Source organism: Arabidopsis lyrata (genome assembly GCF_000004255.2).
Source record: "Arabidopsis lyrata subsp. lyrata unplaced genomic scaffold ARALYscaffold_4, whole genome shotgun sequence".
Lineage (NCBI taxonomy): Eukaryota > Viridiplantae > Streptophyta > Magnoliopsida > Brassicales > Brassicaceae > Arabidopsis > Arabidopsis lyrata.
The window spans coordinates 7163290-7169289 of record NW_003302552.1 but is presented as its reverse complement, the minus strand read 5'-3'; the positions used below and the strand labels follow the sequence as shown (position 1 = coordinate 7169289).

Sequence of the window (6000 nt, the reverse complement as noted above, 5' to 3'; positions counted from 1 at the left end):
ATAGATCAGTCTTAAACCAAACCTGCAATTTCTCATACTAACCTCTATAGTAAAAGCCTTGTGCTTGAGGAGAGAGGATGCTGCTAGAATTCTGCTTACGGCAAAATAATTCTAGGTTCTCTTAAAGTTAGAGAGATTACGGCAAAATCACATGTCAAACCATACGGTCCTAAGACACAAACACAAAACACACAGATTTCAGATTTTATCAAACAAACACACCAAAACTAAAGAAAGATGAAGTGTATTTTCAGCACTAACTTGTTTTCCATCTGTCCGAAAGGGATTCAACTGATCTATACTTACCAGAGCAAAGAGACAATGTGAAACACATTCTTACGAGAAGGACCCATGTTGTCTCGCCTTTACATGAGCTTCCTTTTGTTTCGTCTTTCATTCCCACAGTCAACGTTAACATTCTTGTTGTTAACAACAGAACAAAGATGAAACAGATTCTTGAATTATAATTTTCGAAAAATAAACGTTGATGATAAGAAGGAAGATTGTCAACGAAGGTAAGCAATAAGAAAACGAGAGACGGGAATAAATGGAACACTAGAAAATAAATTCAATTTCATAATTTGTTTCTCTCTACTTTCTTGATCAATGGAATTAGATTTACGAAGGTGAGCATACAAACATAAGAAGAGAGCAAAAATACAACGAAGTATGACTCATACTATGAATATTTTCCACATTGAATTATTCAAATACAAAGCACAAAATCTAGTTCGAAATTACTTATGAGTTAACAAAGTAAATAAATATCACAAAATTGAACTAACAGACAAATCATGCTAATCAAATAGCAATTAAGAACAAATCTAACTTGAAATTATTCTACAAAAAAACATAAATTGGGCTGCAAAAATCAGATGCTCCAAAAGAGCACCTCCAATGGTTAAGAACCATTTGATTCTTAACCTTGTATCTTAGCAATTTTTTAAAATAAATTTTTGTTTTTGTGTGAATTAAGAAAAGAAGATAGTATCTTAACATATAGAATAGAGAGTATCTTAAGAAAAAAAATTCAAATTGTTGTAAAACACTATCTTCTTAAACAAGCAACCATAAAACCAAACTCATACAAAGCTTCTGTCCAATTGCTATAAGACAACAAAAGAGAGATAATCAGCTTCCTATGGCTGCAGGAATAACTTCAGATCCAAAGTCATTGGAACTAGGATACTGTCTTGTTAGAAGGCTCAACAAAGCTTCGGTTGTGAAACAATTAACTCCCATTGATGCAATGTATGGAGAATCTGTTGCTTCTTGATGAGACAGTCCAAGCATTATTGTGTCCGTTTGCTGTAAAAAACAAAGAGAAAAATTTCAAGTATTTGAAATGCTTTATGACTTTATGAAGTTGATTAGTTTTAAGAATCATAGAAAACTATACCATTGAATTCAGATCGACTCCCGTTGGTTTCTAGACACTAACCTTTCACTGACTGGTGCACACAAAAGAGTAATATCCGCATTACTATCTACATGAGACTATTACAACACATCGAGTTAGTGCAACAAAGAGGTTTAAGATGATGGTGAACAGATCTGTTTAGGTTTAGATAAATATTTGAACAAAGCCCATGTAGTTCATTCTATAAAGATGATTTCCAGACAAAATAAGTATGTTCTCAACAGATCTGTTTTCTTCACTGTAATTTTCATAACTCAACCCAAATTCTTAGCCAATGAATGTCTATGCACAAATAATCACAACCAAAAGTAAGCATTCACTTCCACAATCATAAATTCAGTTGAATGTAGATCTAGATTACAAGCAGAAGACAAAAATCCACAAAACCACGGGTTTTAAATCCATACCTACTTGCTGCTTTCATTTATAAGCTCTTCCTACACCCTTTCTGACGTCGTTCCATATAATCGCATGGGCGTCCTTAATCGAACCGGATTCTTCGATTTCCTATAACAAAAACAAACAAGATTAAGACTCAACTTAAGAATAGAAGATAACCAAAACTCTAATCCCCAAAATCGAAAAAACCCAAACTTTAGCAAGATCCGAAACATCCAGATCAGAAAACCAAAATCAGAGATCTGGGTACTTACGAGTCTGAAGTTTCACCAATATCTCCACCGGAATCGAAGAGATTTCGCATCTTCTCATTGTTGTCTGCAAGGGTCTCGAGAGAGAGATGAAAAATGTCGGGAAAAAAACAAGAAATAACAAAAAATAAAATTGGTTTTGTTTTTTATTTCTCCCACTCAAATCGCGACACGTGTGCACTTCTAAACTTAAGAAAAACATCTTAGTTAAGATATATACCTTAGCAAATATTTGTTGGTTTGATTAAATATAATTGCTTTTAAATCCAAAAAATCTCATAGTTGAAGAAGTTGAGTCCTCAAACGAGAATGACCAAAATATGTTTAAGGTTAAGATCTACGAGTTCTACTTACACAATCCACTGTTCTAGTCCCTATGAATCCTATTTTCAGAGAATATAAAAGACCATCAAGAAGATCTACTTACCCGCCTCTCAGCTTCTTCTTCTTCTCCGCCATCTTACGCATCTATAGTCACCACCGTCGCAACTTCATTTGTTCTGTCAAAATCGAAGCTCCTCTAATTCAATTCAAACCAGATTTGATCAAGAGGAAGACAAATAAAAAAACAAACCCAACATCTAATTCAATTCGAAATCAAACGAAAATGAGAAGCAAAAGAGAAAAGTAACGACCAAATCACAAAAACCTCTTTACAATCTCTGAAACTTTGTACCCAATCTTTTTCTCCGTTCTTAATTCTTTGATCTTCCCCATGAATATACCCATTCAAATCTGGGTTTTTTGCTTTCAATCCCATGAGGGAGAAAATCACGGCCGACGAGTGCTTCGAGAACGCTGGATTTGCCGGAGAAAATGTCTACTAACTCCCCTTTTGGCAAAACAAAACCTCTTATATCCCAAATGAGTCTACATATCCCTTTCTTGTTTAATGAAACGTGCGTAGACGAAAATACCCCTCCTTCTTTTTCTTCTAATTGTTTATTGAATTTTAAAAAACAAGAAAAAAAAATCGAGTCCAGAAAAAAATAAAAAACGAGAGCGTCTCTCTCGAGCTTCATCTCCGGTGAGCTGCATTGTTGCCGTTTCTTCTGTTCCGGCGAGCTTACGGCGAGCTGCGGTGAGACAGGTTAGTTCCTTTAGATGCATAGAGCTTGAAATAGAAGTTTAGGCTGTAGACATATACTAAATAGGAGATTCAATTCAATTAGATTTAGGTAATTGTGTTTGGATATGCACATTGGAAGTTTATGCATAGTTTTTGGGTCGACTAGGTCTGTAAATGGGTAAGAAATGGATTACATGAACTGAATCATAGTGAATTGTAGTTTTGAACCCGAAACCATTCGATTTGAGTTTTTGTCGCGAAAGTACAACTTGTAGAACTGGGTAGAATTGTACCTGAATCTATTGAAAAATATATACATAGTATTACTGGTTATACTAGTATTACCCAGATGTATGTAGTATGACTAGGTACATTAGTATTACCCATTTACATGTAGTATGACTAGTTGCACTAGTATTACCCAGATGTATGTAGTATGACTAGTTACAGTAGTTTTACCCATTTACATGTAGTATCACCAGTTACATTAGTATTACCCATTAGTATTACATGTAGTATCATCAGTTACATTAGTATTACCCATTTACATGTAGTATGACTAGTTATACTAATATTACCCAGAATTGTAGTACAACTAGTACAACTAGTATAATTGACAGAGTTTTTGTATTGTTTTTGCAGGATACAATGATGGAGAACGTGATCATATATTTTAAATGCAAAGGTCGCATGTATAGCTTGATGATGAATACATCGGGGGGAAAATAACGCTCTCCATTTCTGTTTGGTTTAATGAACATCAGAAAGAAGCCGCGTCAGGATCTAATGAGAATAAGTTTGTGCCTTTAGTGGAGAACTACTTGCATGATTTATGGGTTGAAGCTGAGAAACTAAAAGTAACGGAGCTAAACACATTTCAGCTTGAATACAATGTCAGGGGTAGTGAAGGGAAAGAATATTTTGTCAACTTACTCTTGAAAACTTGGAGTTGCAAGGTGTTCGATATCCTAAAGTATCCTTGTGTGCATGCACTAGCTGGTTTCATTGCCTTCGAGAGCGATACAACAAGAACTCAAAGTATGGAAATACATGAATTGGTTTCAAAGTATTATTGGGCGGAGATGTGGGCATTGGCGTATTATAGGACTATTTATTTAGTCCCGGATAAGTCACAGTGGGATATCCCAGATGAGATCAAAGCGTTGAAGGTATTACCTCTGCCTCGGAAAAAGAAGAAGGGTAGAACAAAAGTGTTGAGGCTTCCATCCACCGAGGAAAGACGTCCAAAACGTCAAAGGACTCAAAACAAAAGGAGGCCGAGGCAATCGCTGCAATGGTTGTTATTTGGCAACCATAGTATTTGATTTTATCTGAACTTTATGATTTGTAAACCATATTTGCGTTGTACAACTATGTAACACTAGATTTATCTCCTGTAATACTATGATTTAATTCACTGGTAGAAAGGTAATACTAGTATAACAGGTATTACTAATGAAGAAATTAGGTACGTCGAAAGCCGGATCGATCGATCCCCCCTGGGATCGATCGATCCTGAAGCTTCTGTCTTCGGTTTTCAATTCGCGCGAGTAATACTAGTATAACAAAAACAAATAACTAAAATTCTTTTTTTCACTCCAATTTTTCCCCCCAAAATCAATTTTCCCAAAATCAATTAAACCCAAAATCAACAAAAACAAATAACTAAAATTCTTTTTTTCTCCACTTCTAATTCATGATTGAGACTTCTCCTCTCTCTCTCTATCTCAAAATTCACTCTCTCTCTCTCTCCAAGCTCAAGAAAACGTTATCCAACTTTTTCCTTCTCTTCAATCTTTTTCTCTTTTTCAATTATGAATCGATTGTGTGAGAGAGAGCCGTGGTATGATGAGATGAAGAATGCTAAGAAGATTTATGATCAATTAGAAGAAGTCGGAATGATGGAAGGAATTCCGAATAGATGTCCTTGTGGTGGACGCATCCTCGACAAGATCTCTGAGAACGATGGTGACAAAGGGAAGAGATACTATCAATGCAACGTGTATAAGGTAAATAGATAGTATCATTATTGACGCAAAAGTAAAATTGGTAGAACTGGTAGATCTCTAAGAACCCAGATGTATGTAATATGACTGGTTAGACTAGTAGTACCCGTAAACATGTAGTATTACTAGTTACACTAATACTACCCAGATGTATGTAGTATTACTAGTTACACTAGTATTACCCAGATGTATGTTAAATAATTGATCTCGATATAGAATTCTTGTATTGTAGAATGATGGTTTACATATTCAGAAACTTTGGGATAAAGCTATGGAAGAAGAGGTGACTAACTTAAGGGAGGAAGTTGATACCCATCACAAAAAGATTCAAAGCTTGGAATACTATCAAGAAGAAATGCGTTCGGAGTTGAAAGGTAATGGTAAGGAGATCCAAAAACTGAAGGAGTTAGTCGCTCATCTAGCGGAGAAATGCGTTCGGAGTTAGTCGCTCACTAATATGTAAGCTTTTTTTTGCTTTGTAAGACTTGTCTATGCTTTGTAAGACTTTTCTATGATTTGTGAGACTTTCCTATGCTTTGTAAGCTTATTACCATTATCAGTATTACTAGTTTTACCCGTATTCCTTAATTAGTAATACCAGTTTTACTAGTATTACCAGTATTACCATTATCAGTATTACTAGTTTTACCCGTATTCCTTAATTAGTAATACCAGTTTTACCCGTATTCCTTAATTAAATTTATAAAACTAACTTAACAAATCCAAATTCAAATCCTAAAAAGACAAATCCAAATTCAAATCCTAACATAACAAATCCAAAACAATTAATATAACAAATCCAAGTTCAAATCCAAACATCAAAGAGACAAATCAGTCAACCAAGCTGTCTCTTGC

General features: G+C 34.9%; 1 long non-coding RNA gene across 1 annotated transcript; it reads right to left on the bottom strand.

Moving 5' to 3' along the window:
- Nucleotides 1–985: 985 nt before the first annotated feature.
- LOC9315048 lies at nt 986–2191 on the bottom strand. The gene is made up of 4 exons (XR_002332963.1): nt 2074–2191; nt 1828–1927; nt 1400–1497; nt 986–1308 (listed from the first exon to the last, which is right to left on the bottom strand). It is a non-coding gene; the product is annotated as an uncharacterized LOC9315048 (long non-coding RNA).
- Between the last annotated feature and the right edge of the window lie 3809 nt (nt 2192–6000).